Source organism: Schistocerca nitens, chromosome 3 (assembly GCF_023898315.1).
Source record: "Schistocerca nitens isolate TAMUIC-IGC-003100 chromosome 3, iqSchNite1.1, whole genome shotgun sequence".
NCBI classification, from domain to species: Eukaryota; Metazoa; Arthropoda; class Insecta; order Orthoptera; family Acrididae; genus Schistocerca; species Schistocerca nitens.
Genome location: NC_064616.1, coordinates 152782293 through 152803739, shown reverse-complemented (window position 1 = coordinate 152803739; position 21447 = coordinate 152782293). Strand labels below are relative to the sequence as shown.

General features: G+C 43.8%; 1 protein-coding gene across 2 annotated transcripts in view; it reads left to right on the top strand.

Annotated features, from left to right (window-relative positions):
• LOC126248096 (neurogenic locus protein delta) overlaps positions 1 to 21447 on the top strand; it is a 1462003-nt gene that overhangs the window by 1298551 nt on the left and 142005 nt on the right. For both annotated transcript variants that reach the window (XM_049948762.1, XM_049948763.1), the window contains one exon: positions 19380 to 19434. The gene's annotated coding sequence lies outside the window, so the exon portion shown is untranslated. The remainder of the gene's footprint in view (positions 1 to 19379; positions 19435 to 21447) is intronic.

The following is a 21447-nucleotide window of genomic DNA, read 5'->3' as shown; positions in this document are numbered from 1 at the left end:
GCCAAGACCGTAGGATCCTACGCAGTGCCGTAGGGGACCGCACCGCCACTTCCCAGCAAATTAGGGACACTGTTGCTCCTGGGGTATCGGCGAGGACCATTCGCAACCGTCTCCATGAAGCTGGGCTACGGTCCCGCACACCGTTAGGCCGTCTTCCGCTCACGCCCCAACATCGTGCAGCCCGCCTCCAGTGGTGTCGCGACAGGCGTGAATGGAGGGACGAATGGAGACGTGTCGTCTTCAGCGATGAGAGTCGCTTCTGCCTTGGTGCCAATGATGGTCGTATGCGTGTTTTGCGCCGTGCAGGTGAGCGCCACAATCAGGACTGCATACGACCGAGGCACACAGGGCCAACACCCGGCATCATGGTGTGGGGAGCGATCTCCTACACTGGCCGTACACCACTGGTGATCGTCGAGGGGACACTGAATAGTGCACGGTACATCCAAACCGTCATCGAACCCATCGTTCTACCATTCCTAGACCGGCAAGGGAACTTGCTGTTCCAACAGGACAATGCACGTCCGCATGTATCCCGTGCCACCCAACGTGCTCTAGAAGGTGTAAGTCAACTACCCTGGCCAGCAAGATCTCCGGATCTGTCCCCCATTGAGCATGTTTGGGACTGGATGAAGCGTCGTCTCACGCGGTCTGCACGTCCAGCACGAACGCTGGTCCAACTGAGGCGCCAGGTGGAAATGGCATGGCAAGCCGTTCCACAGGACTACATCCAGCATCTCTACGATCGTCTCCATGGGAGAATAGCAGCCTGCATTGCTGCGAAAGGTGGATATACACTGTACTAGTGCCGACATTGTGCATGCTCTGTTGCCTGTGTCTATGTGCCTGTGGTTCTGTCAGTGTGATCATGTGATGTATCTGACCCCAGGAATGTGTCAATAAAGTTTCCCCTTCCTGGGACAATGAATTCACGGTGTTCTTATTTCAATTTCCAGGAGTGTACATCTTTATTCATCGTGTCTACATATTTATTTCTCTACATAGACACCCTGGCTACGAACACAATTCTTCCAACGAGAGATCAGTTAGTGGATACCGTCGCTGTAGAATGTTTGTCTTTGTTGATGGAGGCTCAGACTCACCTCTGCTCGTACCACTTCATCACTATCAAAGTGATGTCTTCGAAGGTGCTGTTTAAGTTTCGGAAATAGATTAAAGTGGTATGGGGCCAAATCTGGACTCAAATGTTCAAATGTGTGTGAAATCTTGTGGGACTTAACTGCTAAAGTCATCAGTCCCTAAGGTTACACACTACTTAATCTAAATTATCCTAGGGACAAACACACACGCCCAGGGAGGACTCGAACCTGCGCCGAGACCAGCCGCACAGTCCATGACTGCAGCGCCTGAGACCGCTCGGCTTATCCCGCGCGCCGGCCGGTGTGGCCGTGCGGTGCTAGGCGCTTCAGTCTGGAGCCGCGTGACCGCTACGGTCGCAGGTTCGAATCCTGCCTCGGGCATGGATGTGCGTGATGTCCTTAGGTTAGTTAGGTTTAAGTAGTTCTAAGTTCTAGGGGACTGACGACCAAAGATGTTAAGTTCCATAGTGCTCAGAGCCGTTTCAACCATTTTTTTTAATCCCGCGCGGCCGAAGTCGGGACTGTATGGAGGATGATCAATGACAGTAAACCCAAGGTTTCGAATTGTTCCAGATGTCGCAGCGCTCGTGTGTAGTCTGGTTTCTCATGTTGAAGTAGAGGGTGCTTCAAGTGTGGACGAACTCTTCGAATTCGTACTTTTCGTTTTCTGTGGGTTTCTCACGCGCAAGCATGCTTGTTGCACACCACCACGTTACACTCACTAGCGGCACCAACTTGGCTCAGCGAAGTGGTAAGGTCGACAGAGTAAAATGCGCGACATGTGACACTTCAACACATATTGAGAACAAAATAAAAAATTCGAAGGCATTACTTTTCAGCGCGTGCTTCACAAATGGCCCAGATCCGTTTCGCTCATGGGAGAGCGTCACGCAAATAGCGAAAAACCTTGAAGAGTGACGCCAACTATCCTATGAAAGCCTACTTTCAGAGCTACAAGAAACAGTGAGGAATACTGTAGTCCTCTACGTACTGCTTCCGCAAGAACTGTGAAGACAAGGTGAGACCAATTACAGTCATTCTCTCTGCGCTCCATATACGAAAGTAACGGGAGGAAATACTAATGCGTGAAACCTCTTACGGTGAACTTCACAATGGTCAGCAGAGTATGGATGTAGATGTACATGTAGAAGTGCAGTCAGTGTCAAGAGAACGTGAGGCCGTTGCTACTCGTAGCCAGTTTCGAGTGAGAGCCAGCAAAACTTATGTATTTTTGTTTTTTACAGAACTAAATAGTTAAAAGCGATAAAACAACAGCTGACTGCAGTGCTACTTGGCAGAGTGATGTTAGGACACTGAACTCCGTGGAAACATTTTTAAGGATATGTGGAAGAAAAGCAACGAATAAACCATTCCAAGACACACATTTTAGTTTCCTCATGAAAAGCTAACATTTCTTAATTACGTCCCATGTATAGGTTACACGTTACAAACGTTGCTCAATGCGATGACCATATGCATCCGCGACAGCCTGGAACAGCACTATAGATTGCTCTACTGCTTCCCGACTTTTCGAATGGTGGACCAATGTAATGTTTAGTTGTCGTGACAGTTAATGCACTTATTTATTATTTATTTGCTTATCTATACATGTATTAAAGAAGGGCTTCAGTGTCTGACCGTTGTAGCCATACTTCATGTTATTGAACGTTATCGGTAATGCCGTATTCTGTGCGCTCTATTTCCCTCTCGTACAATTGCTTGTAGGTAGGGCAGTCAGGTCCCCCTGCCTTATCACATGTCTTGTTTCCATATTTTCACGGTATATATACATCCAGCTGTGTCTTCCTCTCGGCATTCTGACTTCTTGTGGCCTGTCTTCACACATTTCCCACTGACTGGTTCTTAACAGCAACGTTTTGGCGGATGACCTAGGCCCCAGCAATTAAAGCATTTTTGAACAACGACGAAATCTCCTATGTATAAGTACTCGAACTAAATATAGACTCTTTTCCTTTGCAGCAGCAGAAAACGAACCCTTGGAGTGACTTCCAGGACGTTATTAACTGTTCGTTTACCTTTTAGGCCTGTTTTGAACTTTATTTTGACTTCCTCGTAGGATTCTCCCTTAAGTTGCGACTTGATACGCTGTACGGAGAGGTCAGAATTTCCTCGACTCTTCACATTTAATATCTTTTAGTTGCATGTCTTGTTTATGATTTTCCTTTTATCTGATTTGTGTTTCCGTTTCTGAGACGACTGTATTTGCTGTGGATCTGATTGCTTATAATATTACTTTGTCTTGTATCGGACTGATTATTTTTATTGATTGTTTCACGTATGGCCTTGGTGTCTTGATTGTTTTCCGATTTGAAGAAAACACTCGACTGTCTTGATTTGGAATGCTGTATTGGTACTTCTACTTTGCTTTTCGGTTTTGATGCTGGACCAGCGGCCCTAACTGCCGCAAAGGACAGTGGAGTTGACCAACTTTCTAATCTTTGATTTTCTAGTTTTGAGATCGGTTATTTCTGATTCTAGACGATGAATTCATTCCAGTGTATCTAGTGTATTGGCATTAGCTAATTCTTTACGTAAACGCTCATTTTCTTAAATCCTCATCCTGCCCTTCTAATTTTGCTTGCATGATGACGAGCACCCAAATTTTGCTTTTCACTGTTGCTGGTATAACTGTTGAGGTTCTTTTATGCCTCAGTTCGTTTAGAAGCTCCGTATAAACGGCGATCTTTTCGGCAATCGACGCATCTGAAGGTGTAACGGACGACGCCATTTCAGCAAAGGTACTTCGTTTTATAGCACTTGTTTTTCTGCTGCTCGTTGTACTCTCACCCTGTTTTCCTTCTGAAGTAACCGTGATTACTATTTTTGGTGATCCGCTGTCGCTACAAGGACTAGTGGGGGCTGTCGCCAGCAGAGACCAAGTAGTTTTCTCCAGTATCCAAGCTTTCACGCTGGGATGGAGACAGCGCGATCAGAGTGACAGAAAGTGGGCATCCCAAATTCTTCACAATGTGAGGTGTTGGGAGAAAAAAAATCACTTATAATTTTCTAAAACATAGTCAGTTTCTAGTCTATCTGGCTTTGGCATAGAAACAGCAATTACAGGGCACAAAAAGTCACACGCTGGCTGAATGACGTTTCGTGGCCCTGTTGCTACTTTGCTTGTTGCTACTCACATACAGACGGCGTTGTTGCTGATGCGTCTACTGTTTCTGCAGTCGTCGATGTCACACGCTGCCGCTGTAGCCGATGTTCCCGGTGGCTGGAGGTGTGGCAGCTAGTACAGGAACTGCCGCTGCTGCTAATGTAAGCCGCGCTGACTTTTCGCAAACACAAGCGCAAAGCGACGTGGGGCGCCACGACCCGGGCCGCGGAGTAACAACTATTACACACAGGCGATATCACGAAGAGTATTTATGTTGTGTCTAGACAAGACAGCCTAGACACAATGAGAGGAAGCCGAAAGGCACGCGCTTAAACTCACGCAGGCTGGCGTGAGGTCTGAAACAGGATACGTAATGAATGCTATAAAGAAAAGTACGTAGCTTCTGGAATACTTAACTTTAATCCACATTTGTAGAACAGCGCTCTTGATGATACATTAATAGAATCTCAATATCAATTGAATACGGCGCCTTGCTAGGTCGTAGCAAATGCAGCTGAAGGCTATGCTAACTATCGTCTCGGCAAATGAGAGCGTAGTTGTCAGTGAACCATTGCTATGAACGTCGGCTGTACAACTGGGGCGAGTGCCAGAACGTCTCTCTAGACCTGCCGTGTGGTGGCGCTCGGTCTGCTATCACTGACAGTGGCGACACGCGGGTCCGACGTATACTACCGGACCGCGGCCGATTTAAAAGCTACCACCTAGCAAGTGTGGTGTCTGGCGGTGACACCACAATTTACACGTCTTTTATGATTACAGTGTCAACCGTACGAACTGCGCTCACAGCGGCATCAATGGCACTACATGCACACGCCAACCGAGGGCGAAAGTTAGTTGATTCAGTTTTCCACCGTAAATACGTGGTAAGACCGGAGTGGGCGTTAACGCTCTACCGACACGGTGGCCATCTTGAAACAGAGTTCTTTCTCTGCTTGAAAATCGCACATTGGGTTCAGCATTCTCACCCACGGCAACAGTAGCTTCTTCAACAATTTGTGGCACAATTGGCCGTCGGCCTCTCTCAGGAGCAACTCCGAAATCGCCATTTAATTCGAATTTCCGAATCATGTTCTTCAACCTTGGTGAGGAAAGATGACCTCCTTTAAGGGGAGTTTGCAGACAAAAAAATCAGAATTTTTGACATTTTACAAAACAAGTCCTACAATATTCTTCACTCTTTCCTGCTCAAAATAGTACACAACTTATCTTTGACTTTTAGAAGTAATTTATTTTTAATTTCATTACATTACATGCATATCTCTGAAACTACCTAATTTCGGGGATGCATCTCTTTGTACGCGATTCTGGAACATCTATTTATATGTGCAGTTGACTCAAATCCATATGAAAATGTGGAGATAAAGGGAAGTGGACTCGTACACGCCTCAGAAAATTAGAACCAACTCTTCGCACAACGACGTTGTCAGATGGAAAGCCGCTGAGGGGTCGACTGAGTGATAAAGCAATACATCAGCTTCAGCAGTATTATGAAATAGCCATCAGGAATTACGGATATGATTTATAAAGTATGAAGAGAGCCGTACTGGCCTCATAGTTATTCAAATTCTCAAATGACAGAAAACCGATACATTCAATTTGCCCAACCGTATCTTAATCGTGATGTAAATTCCGGAATGCTGAAGTTTCAGGAGTGGATTTTGAACACAAGAACTCTGTTCCTGAAGCTGTTATGGAAGCCACCAAGCGAATTTATAGGAACCTAGCTCACCCATACCTCCTCCAAAAGCGTCTACTGGGCGGATTCCGAATCCCAATTAGCCTTTCAATAATATTATCCGGACAAGAGTGCCCAAAATGTGTTTGTAGAGTTAAATACACTAAAACGTGGAGTTAGTGAAGTTGTATTAACCTTTAATTACGGAAACATGTGGAAAATAAGACAGTGACCTAGCCCATCTTAACATCACCCCAAGCTGTCATAATGTAAAGAGGTTAAAATCATCAGGAAAGTCGAGACATGTTGAGGCACAGCGTGGAGCCGAGTTTACTACCAAAGAAGCGTGGTCAACATGAAGGAGGAAGCTTTTAGAGGCGGAGGGTACCAGAGAAGATGATGCTGAATATGCTCATGGATGTTTTTGAGTCTTAATTTAAAAATATGAGTGAGTTTTTATCATTTAAACTTAAACGAGATTTTCTCAAAATGACGTTTTTATGCTTTATGTACATGTACATCAAAAATTACATGTGGTAGCTACATGAAACTTTGTGGCAGCCAGTACCTACTGATGGGAAATCCTGGTAGTGATTTGAATATGTACGAATCCATGGTCTCACATGTACTGATATTCACAGTAGAACTGACATAATTTAAAAAATATACATATCTCTGGTGCTTTTGTATCTTATCTCTTAATTTTGCTTCAGTAGTCATACACTGAGATGACAGAAGTTATGGGATGCTTCCTAATATCATGTCGGACCTCCTTTTGCCCGACGTAGTGCAGCAGCCCGACGAGGCATGGAATCCACAAGTTGTTGGAAGTCCCCTGCACAAATAATGAGCCATGCTGCTTCTATAGCCGTCCATAAATGCGAAAGACTTGCCGGCGCAAGAGTCTGTGCACGAACTGACCTCTTGGTTATGTCCCATAAATGTTCGATGGGATTCATATCAGGCAATGTGGGTGGCCAAATCATTCGTCTGAACTGTCCAGAATGTTCTTCAAACCAATCGCGAACAGCAGTGGTCCAATGACATATTTGGGAAAATGAAGTCCATGAATGGCTGCAAATGGTCTCCAGATAACCGAACGTAACAATTTACAGTGAATGATCGGTTCAGTTGGACCAGAGCACCAGTCAGTTCCATATAAACACAGCCCACACCATTATGGAACCACCACCAGCCTGCACAGTGTTTTGTTGACAACTTGGGTCCGTAGCTTCGTTTGATCTCCGCCGCAGTCGAGCCCTACCATTAGCTCTTACGGACTGAAATCGGGACTCATCTGACCAGGCCAACGTTTTCCAGTCGTATAAGGTCCAACCGACACGGTCACGAGCCCAGAAGAGGCGCTGCAGGCGATGTCTGCTGTTAGCAAAAGCAATCGCGTCGGGGTGCCATAACCCATCAACGCCAAGTTTCGCCGTACTGTCCTAACGGATACGCTCCTAGTACGCCCCACATTGATTTCTAGGGTTATTTGACGTAGTGTTGCTTGTGTGTTTAATAATAAGTTAATAAATGAAACAACAAGCTTACTGTTACCAGTCAATGTTCGCATTTAAAATGGATAAGTTGCCTGTAAAAAATTTAGATAGTTGTCTGCATTGTTAAGGGTGCATAAATTTGGCTTGTTTAACATTGACAGCATGCGCCCTACGAATTCCCCTTAAGGGGCTCCGGAAAGGCTCAAAATCATGAAAAGTTCAATTTTTACTTTTTTGCGTTTTCTGAATCTGCAGACTATTACCTTTTAATAGATATATAATTTATTCAATTCCGAAGACTACAACTATTTTTAAATTTTTTTTGAAATGTGTTCTACATGGGCGTGACCCACTGTGGCGCTGTTAAACTGCTGTCAAATGGTGTTATTATTAACGTCCGTGTTCATCAGGTAAATTTTAGTGATGTGAGATAAAGTATAAAACCTATTTTCAGAGACTTAGCAGCACCTGAACTGTTGAAAAAGTGTATTCACGGAAAAACTCAAAACCCCAATGAAAGTGTATATAGTGTTATATGGTCGAGAATCCCCAAGACTGTATTTGTTGGAATAGAAACACTTCACTTTGGTGTGTATGATGCTGTTGCGACTTTCAATGATGGCAACATTGTAAGGTGCAAGGTATTCAGAAATATGGGAATGAAGATAGGTTCTAACATGGTACGAGCGATGCTTGCTTTAGACAAGGAACGCCTTCGGGCTGCAGACAGGGCTGTAAAGAGTCTAGAAATACGAGCAAGAGTAAACAGGAGGAGGAACAAGAGGAAACTGGAGGAGGAGTTTGCAGAGGATGAAGATAATCCATCCTATGGACCTGGAATGCACTAAAAAGTTAATCCAATCTTTGTCGCTCGATTCCCAAAACTTTTATTTTCTCATACTAATTACATGTTTTCTAAGGATCTTCCAAACATATTTGTTTCAAACTTTCAGTAAATGTTACACAGTACCTTCTGCATAATTTAACACAGCCTTTTTCAAAAAACTGTATATTTTTGAATATATAAATAAAAAATTGCAAAAAAATGTTGTGAATTTTCATTACAATTGAAAAAAAATCATCTTTAATAACTGAACTAAAATTTTGTAAAATCCCTGTGTTAAGTTGTACCCCATATTCCAATAAATAATCTGTAAAAAGTTCAACTTCCTACCTGAAATACTTTGTGAGGAAAGATGTAATTTGTAAGCGTTATTTTAACATTGCAAGTATAGGGCGTTCCGGAGCCCCTTAATGCGTCGATCCTCACGACTTGGAACCGGACCGTTTCTGTAGTTTTGATAAACAGCTTTACGATTAAGGCAATGCACACCTCGTCAACACCCATGTTGAGTGTCTGCAATGGTAATACACACTGCTTTTTGTGTTTCAACACTACCACGCCGTACAAGTACCGGCGCCTAACGCGTCATGACACTAACACCGCTAACAACGCAATTCTGGGAGCGCACATTCTTATAAACATGAGTACCCATGCAGTTAATACTTTCCCGTCTGTACTGGCTCACGCTAGTTTAATTACAACCACCCTATATATTCGTAGCTCTGCATACTTCGTAATTGTCTGAGGTCGCGATACGTAGATTATTCATTTACTCACGATGTCATCCAGTGACTAGCACTCAGAGGCCTCACTCCTTTAAGATGGAACGCAGTATAAATCCTTTCGTGGCGCAATGCCTCTATCGCGAAAGCCACTTGGAGAGATGTCAACCGACGTCGTATCACCCGTAACTACACCATGATGATCACGTATTGTGTGGAATCCTGTGTGATAACCTCATTTGTTTCCTATTATTTGACAGGAATCTAACTGCAGCAGTTCACTTATAGTATCTTCAAGATAAACTCTTAGCGTTTCTGAAACATGCGCTACTGCTCAATCGAGCAGTGATGTAGTTTCAACATGATGAGGTACACCACAGTCGAGAGTGACTGTCCAAAATCGTTACAGTGCTGCGTACTCTGGTCCAGTGAATGGTGAGCCAATATAAATTTTCTTGTGAGGTTATTTAGAACAAATTATGTACGCTCAGGGATTGGCGAATCCTGGTTAGCTTCAGTTGTTCACTGAGATCTGTAAATCTGTTATGCGAAATGTGTTGCATCGTGCCACTTTGTGCTTACAATGTCGTACACGCCTCTGTACAAACCGTGAAGATCATCATTTCCAACAAACAGCTGATATACTAATCGACGTAGCGAATGTCCTGTAGTACGTTTCTTAGCCACCGTATAGACAATACAAACAGTCTTTCGGAACGATTATGCGACCTTGCTGCATCACAGGTGGTAATAAGAGAACAGAAATTAAAAGACGGTAACTACGTGGGATCGAATGCCCTGATGCTCGCATTTGGGAGGACGACGGTTCAATCCTGTGTTCGACCATCCTGATTTAGGTTTTCCGTGATTTCCCTAAATCGCTCCAGGCAAATGCCGGGATGGTTCCTTTGAAAGGGCACGGCCGACTTCCTTCCCCGTCCTTCCCTAATCCGATGAGACCGATGACCTTGTTGTTTGGTCTCTGCCCTCACACAATCCAATCCAATCCTGATACTCGAACTCTCTTCAGTGCATAGCATTCGGTCGTGCAGCACTTGCGATTTCTGATATAAAGTGAGCAGATCTCGGTAGTATTGCACCTTTTCCTAGCATACGTCTACACCTCTTGCTGCAATGTTATGTTATTCGCATTTTTTACCATTTTATACCTTTTCTGTTTCCGCTGTTGAACTAAGATGGTAAGGGTAGATTTAACATTTGTGTTCTCTTCTTGCAGTAAATTCACATTTCGCATTGTACAGGGTGTCTATAACTGAAATGACGGTGTTCCAAGTGCTGCTGCGTTGGCTGTGTACATCGCAGAACGCTGAGACATCTTAGCTACGTTCATTAATCGGTGTGCTAGTGGAATATACTGACAAAAATAATAGTTCCATTTTTTGCCACCAGGTGGAAATGTGGTGTGGATGTAGGAAAAGGAGAGGAACGATCGAACACATGGTAACGGTGATTCTGGCACATTTGTTATAATATGGCCACAAGTTACAACGTGTCCACTATGGTCTCCAAAATTAGCAACATGCTGCATCCACAACATGACAATTGCTCGCAGCGTATCCTTAGTAATCAGAGCGATACGTCGTTATATGTTATCATCTGGATCAGGAAGAGTCTAGATACATCACTGACAGACATGACCTTTGAGATATCGCCTCAACTAGAAGGCACATGGATTAGGTCGGGGGATCTGGAAGGTCACACATCTGGAAATTGCCTAGGGAGGACACGGTCGTTACCACAGGTTTCTTGAAGCAAATCTTTCACCTGGCAAGCGACATGTGCTGTCGCTCCATCTTGTGTGAAAATAGTGATATGGACACAGCAAACAGCAAAGCTGGAAGCAAGTGTCGCACAAGTTGGTATTTATAACGTGCATGCGTTGCTGTACACCTAACAGGCCGGTGAGGTGTCACCTCCTCGAAGAAAAGCGGACCGACAATGAAGTAGTTTGTGAAGCCACGCCACACAATCACGTAAGATGAGTGCAGCGGATGTTCCTGCCCAGCATGTGGCGTAGTAGAATCACATAAGCGACAGTTCTGTGCATTCACGGCACCATGCAGAGTCAAATGTGCTTCGTCCATCCGAAGAATAATCTCCTGCCACATGCCATTTATTTCGATGCATGTCAAAAAATTAAGTGAAAAGTCACGGCGTTGTACTCTATCTTGGGGACTCATGTGGTGCACATAGTGAATCGTGTAGTGATACGAGTGTAAAATGCGCCTCAAAATCTTTTGACCTGTTGAGGAAGACACAATTCCGATGACACCGCTCGAGCGCTGACTCAACAGTTTGAGGCATGTGCTGCATGGTCGGCTATGGCTACAGCAACTTCATCAGCAACTGCCATGGGTATGGGCCGCCTCCCTCTCCCTGCTGCACCACCTACTTCACGTACTTCCTAAAATTTCTTGATCATCTTATTTAGCGCATTTATTAACATAGTGACTTTTGGTAGCTGTTTCTGTCGGCGGCGATATTCCCACAGCCCATTACTGCTGTTGGTGCCGTTCTGATGAAAGAACTTTACCAGCAATGCACGGTCTTTCTCCTCAGCAGCCATTGCGTTTCGTAAGGAAAACTTCAAACTCCTTAATTCTGTGCACCAACAGTCACTTCAAAAAAGAAATCGATACACGTCATCAAGCAACAAACAGCATACTGACGTCAAAACAGGTATCATTTCACATTGTGACTGGTTATAGCGCCATATCTTCATCTGGTGGCAGAAAGTGGAGCTATTACTTTTTTCAGCGTACTTCGCGAGCGCACCAATTAACGAAGATACCTACGATTCCAGCGATGTATACAGCACGCACTGCAGCGTTCAGAACACCATCAGTTGAATTATAACCACCTAGTTCTTCCTTGATCTCTGAAGAGTGTCTGATGTTCCAGATTTGTTTATAAACAGGCCACGGGCATTAAAATATGTGTTCACTGTCTCCCTTACTGTTTATTTAACTTACTACGAGATTATATGCACCTCATAATCTCATCAGAATTATTTACACTGACAATGAGAATGTGCTGCGGTTATGACCTTGTCTCACAAGGATTAATGTTTTTGATCTACTTAGTTAATTCCATTTCCATAGATCATTTGCATGTCTCATATTGAAATAAAAAATCAGTTTATAGGCTATATGCACATGACATGTTTGAATTTACAGATTACAAAATAGCACAATTTCTTAGATTCAGTAAATATAAGTGCAATAGTTTTTGATATTATTGATGTCACTGTTTAAACATACCTAAATTTAATAACAAAATGAATCTTCAACTTGTGTACTGAATATGATACCAATTTTTAACCAAAAATTCGCCTCTTGGAAACAATGTTGGAGCACCTTGATTATGGCAAAGTCTGTGCGAGATGGGTCCCATGGATGCTTACAGAAAAGGAAAAAAACTCATCGAATGGGAATTTGTCGAGACTTGCTGGACCAAGATGAAGCTGAATGTGACAATTTTCTGACCAGCATCTTCACCGGAAATGAGACGTGGTATCACCACTACGAGACGGAATCCAAAAGACAGTCCATGGAATGACGACATGCGAATTCTTCGTCAAAGAAGAAATTCATGACACAGCCGTCTGCAGGCAAACTGATGTGTACAGTTTTCTGGGACAGCCAGGCTGTGATTCTTTTGGATGTCATGGAGGCTGGAGAAACTGTCAGGTTTGCATGGTAAAACACGACAATGACTAAGCTGATAGCCCGAATTTTCAGGGTAAGGCCAGAGAAGAAGACCAACTTTCACGTGCAACATGATAACGCCAGGCCCCACACCAGCTTTTTGCGACCACGCAGTTCATTACAAAATTCGGCTGGACTGTCTTACCACATCCACCGTACAGTGCCGATTTAGCACCTTCAGAATTTCCATCTCTTTGAGCCTCTGAAAGATTGACTACGTGGCGAAAATTTTCAAGACTCGGTTGCTGTTGTTAAAGCGGTAAGGAAATTGTGAGCCGCAACTGGTTCCGGTGTTTACAAGCGCGGCGTGCAGGCTCCGGTTCGTCGTCGGCAAAAGTGAATAACGAATGGTGGTGATTATGTGGAAAAATGACAGTCTGTTCCTTAAATATTGCCCTATTTAGCTGTCTTGTTGTGATTTATGTATCGTCTATAGTTTCCAAGAATAAAATAGCAGGCATTACTTTCGGAACGACCCTCATAGTTTTATCTTGTCAACAATGTTAATTTAAGGTCATGATGTACATACACTCCTGGAAATGGAAAAAAGAACACATTGACACCGGTGTGTCAGACCCACCATACTTGCTCCGGACACTGCGAGAGGGCTGTACAAGCAATGATCACACGCACGGCACAGCGGACACACCAGGAACCGCGGTGTTGGCCGTCGAATGGCGCTAGCTGCGCAGCATTTGTGCACCGCCGCCGTCAGTGTCAGCCAGTTTGCCGTGGCATACGGAGCTCCATCGCAGTCTTTAACACTGGTAGCATGCCGCGACAGCGTGGACGTGAACCGTATGTGCAGTTGACGGACTTTGAGCGAGGGCGTATAGTGGGCATGCGGGAGGCCGGGTGGACGTACCGCCGAATTGCTCAACACGTGGGGCGTGAGGTCTCCACAGTACATCGATGTTGTCGCCAGTGGTCGGCGGAAGGTGCACGTGCCCGTCGACCTGGGACCGGACCGCAGCGACGCACGGATGCACGCCAAGACCGTAGGATCCTACGCAGTGCCGTAGGGGACCGCACCGCCACTTCCCAGCAAATTAGGGACACTGTTGCTCCTGGGGTATCGGCGAGGACCATTCGCAACCGTCTCCATGAAGCTGGGCTACGGTCCCGCACACCGTTAGGCCGTCTTCCGCTCACGCCCCAACATCGTGCAGCCCGCCTCCAGTGGTGTCGCGACAGGCGTGAATGGAGGGACGAATGGAGACGTGTCGTCTTCAGCGATGAGAGTCGCTTCTGCCTTGGTGCCAATGATGGTCGTATGCGTGTTTGGCGCCGTGCAGGTGAGCGCCACAATCAGGACTGCATACGACCGAGGCACACAGGGCCAACACCCGGCATCATGGTGTGGGGAGCGATCTCCTACACTGGCCGTACACCACTGGTGATCGTCGAGGGGACACTGAATAGTGCACGGTACATCCAAACTGTCATCGAACCCATCGTTCTACCATTCCTAGACCGGCAAGGGAACTTGCTGTTCCAACAGGACAATGCACGTCCGCATGTATCCCGTGCCACCCAACGTGCTCTAGACGGTGTAAGTCAACTACCCTGGCCAGCAAGATCTCCGGATCTGTCCCCCATTGAGCATATTTGGGACTGGATGAAGCGTCGTCTCACGCGGTCTGCACGTCCAGCACGAACGCTGGTCCAACTGAGGCGCCAGGTGGAAATGGCATGGCAAGCCGTTCCACAGGACTACATCCAGCATCTCTACGATCGTCTCCATGGGAGAATAGCAGCCTGCATTGCTGCGAAAGGTGGATATACACTGTACTAGTGCCGACATTGTGCATGCTCTGTTGCCTGTGTCTATGTGCCTGTGGTTCTGTCAGTGTGATCATGTGATGTATCTGACCCCAGGAATGTGTCAATAAAGTTTCCCCTTCCTGGGACAATGAATTCACGGTGTTCTTATTTCAATTTCCAGGAGTGTATTTCTAGAATTTTTAATGATTTTGCGTAATATATTGTATTATGTTTCATAGAATCAGATAATACGGGATTTTTGCTCTGACAGTTATTTACAGTGGTGTCCAAAACACATGGCCGAAAGTAACATTCGGATGATGTGTAGCTGCCAGGGATCATACACAGAAATAACTGCTGCAGTGTAGTACGCAAGGTAACTGAAAGAAATATGCAATGAGACAAAGAGAAATGACATTTTTATTGAAAGACAAGAATTACACTTGAGACATGACGATTTATAATATTCTGGACATTACCAAAGGCGGTACATGGTTCTCGGCGCGGTGTCCGATCACCACGGACGGTAATGCCTTCTCTGATGCGTTGTCCCATACCGGTCATAAGTTTCTTAAGGACGTACGATTCTTATACCAGCAAGGATGACAAGTGCTGGATGGTCCTTGGTGGATGTGCATGTGCTGCAGTGTGTCTCCCCAATGGATCCCGTACATTGAGACTTAAGTCGGGGGACGGGCAGGTCAGTCCATTCGCCGAATAACCTTTTGTTCGAAGAGGTTCTCCATCCATACTGCTCGATGCGGCCACGCATTGTTATCCACGAAAATGAAGTTAGGGGCGAATTCACCCCTGGAAAGACACACATCGGAAGAAGTGTCACAATAACGGTGATTGGTGACTGTACTGTATTCAAAGATTAGGAGGGCAGTACGCTCACGCAACACTATGCCTCCCCACACCACACCTTTTCAGGGGTGCACTTCGTCCTGACTTCATTTTTATAGACAGCAATGTGCAATCGTATCGAACAGCCTAGATGGAGGAGCTCTAGAAACGAGAGTCTATTCGGCGAATTGACTGGTTTGCCTGTTCTCCTGATTTAAATTTCGTCGAACACGTATGGGGTGCGTTGGGGAGACGTATTGAAAGACGTCCACACGTACTAACGACCATCAGCGTTGTCAGCCACGCCGGAGAAGGAAAGGAACGCCCAGTTAAAAGAACTCGTTATCAAACTTGAGCCCAGTAGGGAAGCACATTGCAGAGGATGCATTGCAGTCTGTGGCGTTCACACACTCAAGGAAGAACTATAGCCCTGCTTTACTAATGACCGCGTGACATTCATGAATCACGGTGACTTCACTGTAATTATTGCCTTTGAACAAAAGCATCATTTCTGTTCGTCTCATTACATATTTCTTTCAGTTACCTTCTGCACCATACTGCAGCAGCTATTTCCATGTATGGTCCAAGCTTCATCGAGCTATGTTACTTGACGGTTACACATCATGCGAAAGTTATTTTTGTTCAAATGGTTCAAATTTCTCTGAGCACTATGGGACTTAACTTCTGACGTCATCAGTCCCGTAGACGTAGAACTACTTAAACCTAACTAACCTAAGGACATCACACACATCCATGCCCGAGGCAGGATTCGAACCTGCGACCGTAGCGGTCGCGCGGTTCCAGACTGTAGTGCCTAGAACCGCTCGGCCACCCCGGCCGGCTATTTTTGTTCTTATGTTTTGTACACCAGTATATAAATTTCCCTTTTCGATTTAGAAGATATTTCAATCCATTTAGTTACCCATAATTTGTAGGTTTTTGAATGGAAATTCTGAACAAATTTCTAGGAAAACCTGTTTTCGACTATTAACATAAATCAACATGTTTTATAAAAGTGTATGTATTTATATACCTATGTCCCACATTTCTTCCTAAGCCACTGGAGCGCTTTGAACCAAACTTGGAAAACGAATTACGAGGTGTGGCTAGAAAAAAACCGGACTAGTACTGGTGAAACAATAAAACGAATGCAATAAGGCTGAAAGTCGCGTGGCCTGTCACGTGACTCTCGCTCCGCCTACTGCTCGAGTTTCATCTGCCTCCTGCACTCAGTCTGCCCGTGGCGTCTGTTTTAAGTAGTTGACGTTTTGTCTGTGCGTCGGAAAATGTTGAGTGTACAGAAAGAACAGCGTGTTAACATCAAATTTTGTTTCAAACTAGGAAAATCTGCAAGTGAAACGTTTGTAATGTTACAACAAGTGTACGGCGATGATTGTTTATCGCGAACACAAGTGTTTGAGTGGTTTAAACGATTTAAAGATGGCCGCGAAGACACCAGTGATGACACTCGCACTGGCAGACCATTGTCAGCAAAAACTGATGCAAACATTGAAAAAATCGGTAAACTTATTCGACAAGATCGCCGTTTAATAATCAGAGCAGTGTCTGAGTTAACAGGAGTTGACAAGGAAAGTGTTAGGCAGATTCTTCATGAAAGTTTCAACATGAACAAAGTGTGTTCAAAAATGGTTCCAAAGTGTCTCACAATTGAACAGAAGGAACGCCGAAGAATGATTTGTTCTGACATCCTGGAAAACATTGAAAGTGATCCCACCTTCTTACAAAATGTTATTACTTGCGATGAATCGTGGTTTTTTACTTACGATCCCGAAACTAAACGCCAATCGATGCATTGGAAAACTCCTGGTTCTCCACGACAAAAAAAAGCACGAATGTCAAAATCGAAATTCAAGGCAATGATGATTGTTTTTTTTGACATCAAAGGGATTGTGCACATTGATTGGGTACCAGAGGGACAAACAGTGAATCAGCATTACTACATTAACGTCCTGGCTACCCCACGTGAGCGAGTACGGAGAAAAAAGTCATGGATCCTTCACCAAGACAATGCCCCAGCTCACAGTGCGTTGTCAGTGAAGACGTTTTTGGCTAAACACAACATTCCCATCTTAGATCATCCACCCTACTCACCTGATTTGGCCCCCTGTGACTTTTTTCTTTTCCCTAAAGTCAAGTCAGCTTTGAAAGGAACTAGATTTGAGACTGTTGAAGCAGTAAAAGAAAAAGCGACGGAAGTAATGTATGGACTTACCGAAAATGATCTGCAGCATTGCTATGGACAGTGGAAAATTCGTATGGAGCGGTGTAGAGACCGAGGAGGAGAGTACATTGAAGGAGATAACATGAAATTGTAAATAATTGTAAATAAATGTTTTTTCTAGCATCAGTCCGGTTTTTTTCTAGCCGCACCTCGTACTTACTGTGGGGGAACAACCACTTCCCTCTCAGAAGGGTGGGGGTTGAAAAAGTATCGTAGGTTTCGATGCGAAACAGCCAGATCATATTCATCAAATATACGAGAATGAGAAACTTAGTGGCTTGCAACAAATTTTACACGTAATTTCAAACCATTACGAGAGTTTTCCTCGCTGTTACCCCCACAAAATGATGAAAGGGAAAAAGGTCCTTACTCAGGCTTTTGACAGGTGGTCACATTAATGTGACTGGACACGTTCTATCATTGTACGACACATTTTTCAGGACATATGATGTCACAAACACTGGGGTACGTGAAAAACTACCGCATCATGTATGACGTTCACATTGATAACTGCTTTACTGCTAATTCTCTTCGCAACACATTTCGCAGAAAGGATACACATCTGTCACTGCATGTACCTGCAAAATTGTATTATTGTAGGACACATAGTTCAGAAGATATAACTACATAAATACTCAGCTACCGGAAAACGTAACTGCAGGCTATAATTCGCTAGAGATGCTGGCGAAATATTTGTACAGATATTAGTGAAATCTGTTAAATATATTTCTAGTAAATTTGCGAAGTGCGAACACGGGCATAGCCACGAGTAAAAAGCTCTTCCTAAAATACTGGACCGATTTCAAACAAACGTGGTACACATTTTGCTTCCTATCTGGAAAGAAGTACTCTGCGAGTAAGAATCAGCAACCTCCTATAAGGATAGGGATGAGAATGTGATGAGAGAAGGGGAGAAGGAGATGGACAGAGAGAGGAAGGAGGAGATGGACTAATAGAAGACTGCAATAAATAGCTACCTGGGCAACGTCGGTTATTCAGCTAGTTTATTGTAAAAGTACTGAACTACTTACCCTGTAGAGATCACCCCATTCCAACTTCTATATTTACTCTTCATACATAGTGTGACGTATAATTAGAAAAAGAAAATGTTCAAAATATGTGTGAAATCTTATGGGACATAACTGCTAAGGTCATCAGTCCCTAAGCTTACACACTACTTAACCTAAATTATCCTAAGGACAAACACACAATCCCATGCCCGAGGGAGTACTCGAACCTCCACCGGGACCAGCAGCTCAGTCCGTGACTGCAGCGCCTTAGACCGCTCGGCTAATCCCGCACGGCTATAATTGGAAAATCTGATAGTTTTATGTGGGCACGTAAATAAAGATAATAACACTTTATGGCGTTTAAGAAAAGTATACGGTCCATTTCGTAAGTTTACTTAAAAATACTCCATAAGACTGGAAATATTCCAAATCTTATGATGTTTCTCACTTCATTTACTTCTGCATCCTTAAAAATAAGTTAAAAACGTGTTACCAGCGTTTAATAGTGTCAGATTTTGCTTTAATATAAAGTCTTAGCAGTACACAATTCTTTCCAGATAATAACATACTAGCAGACTTCAGTATTTTTATACTCTTCCTTAATTACACCTCCTCTACGACACTGCTAATAATTCTAGTACTAACTGAAAGAATACGGTGATCTAGTTGTAATAATCACAAACTTGTATCTGTTACCAGTTTAAGATGAATAAACAATGCTAATCCTCTTATGGTTCTAAAACATAGATGCACAAAACTGCTATACCAAGCATTTAGTTCACAATGGACAACTTTCTGTTTCAGATACCCAGTACCAGTTCGCTGATCAACTGGTATAAGAACCTCCTCCACTACTTCGGTAATTATTTTTAATTTGAGGAGTTTAAAAATTAATTTTAGTATTCTTATTAGATGTACTGTGTATTCATTAATTATTTAACTCTTATTTAAAATTTTCTGTACCCAATATTATAAGATAATATATATGATTGTTTTCTGAAGTATTCAATGTTTGTGACAATCCCAGAATCACAAATATAGGGTGATTTTCTTATCATTCATGACACCATTTACTGTAGGAAATAAGAAGCGGCTGCAAACGAAAGAGCACAAAAGAGAGATTATACAAAATATTTATTTCATTATTTTCATTTATACTAGTGATTCCAATAGAATATCTGGAAACAAATATTCATATCCAAACAACAATTTTGTATGTACTGATTACATTAATTCAGTTGCCATAAAAGTTTTATGACTATCATAACATGGAAAACTATACTGGAAAACTAACGTTTCGGCCATTGTAACCGTGGCTCGATTATTGGTGTTTCCAGTAATTTTTTTTTTCCATTTCGGCACAGCACTATACACAGAAAACTTTTATTTCAACTGACTCTGGGCGCAGAAGCCTTCGCAGCTCTACATTAATGCAGTTGACAAAATGCGTTGTTTAAAGGTTTTAGTGTTGTGTATACAACAGAATAATCATACAGATCACATCAAAACTTTTAGTTTAAACCAAATATGGTAGAAAGCACTTTCAGCTTTATAGCTCTTTATAAGAACACGTTACGAAGAAAATGTTACTGTAGGTTATACTCATATACTGGGTGGTAGTAATTGAACTGGTGGTTTTCTGAATGCAGCAGTGTGGGCTGCATACATGGCAGGACGCAGAAACGTCGTAGGTATGTTCATTGACCGGTGCGTTCGTGGAGTATGCTGAAAATATAATAGTTCTACATTCTACCGCCAAGTGAATATATGGCGCTGTAAGCAGTGAGGCTGTGAAATAGATCCTGCTTTGACATCAACATATGCCACAAATTCTGCTGCCAGTGTTCCAGCTCTGCCAGGAGAGCTATCTTTCCCCTTGTCAACAGGTCGAAAGTATTTTGCGGTGCATTTTACCGTGGTATTCCTACAACATCCTGAATGTACACCAAATGAAGCCCCAAGATAGGGTACAACGCCGTGACTTTGCCCTAGTTTTTTCCTATGAATGGGAATGGATGACATGTATCTGGGGAATATTCTTCGGACGGATGAGGCACATTTTACTCTGCACGATGTCGTAAATGGACAGAATTGTCGCTTATGGGACTCTACTCAGCCACATGTTGTTCAGGAACTCCACTGCACTCGTCTTACGTGAGTGTGTGCTGCGGTTCCACAAACTTCTTAATTCTCGGTCCGTTTTTCTTTTAGGAGATGACACCTCACAGGCCTGTTAGGTGTACAGTAACGTATGCACGTTAAAATACCACCTTGTGCAACACTTGCTTCCAGCTTTGCAGTTTACTGTGTCCACACCACTATTTTCATACAAGATGGGGTGACACCATATGTCTCTTGCCAGGTGAAAGATTTGCTTCAAGAAACCTTTTGTAACGACCGCGTCATCACTAGACAATTTCCAGATGTGTGGCCTTCCAGATCCCCGGACCTAAATCCATTCTGGTTTCGAGGATACTGAAAGATTTTGCTGTCAGGGGTGTATCCGGACCCTTCCTGATCTGAGGGATAGCATACGACAACATGTCACTACGGATGCAGCATGCTGCTGAGTCGGGAGACCATACTAAACACACGCTGTAACTTTTGACCATATACCAATAAACGTGCCAGAACTACTGTTATCATGTGTTTGATCGTTCCTTCCCTTTCTCTGCACCCACACCATATTTTGACTGGTTACAGCGCCGTATTTTACCTGGTGGCAGAAAGTGGAACTACACTCCTGGAAATGGAAAAAAGAACACATTGACACCGGTGTGTCAGACCCACCATACTTGCTCCGGACACTGCGAGAGGGCTGTACAAGCAATGATCACACGCACGGCACAGCGGACACACCAGGAACCGCGGT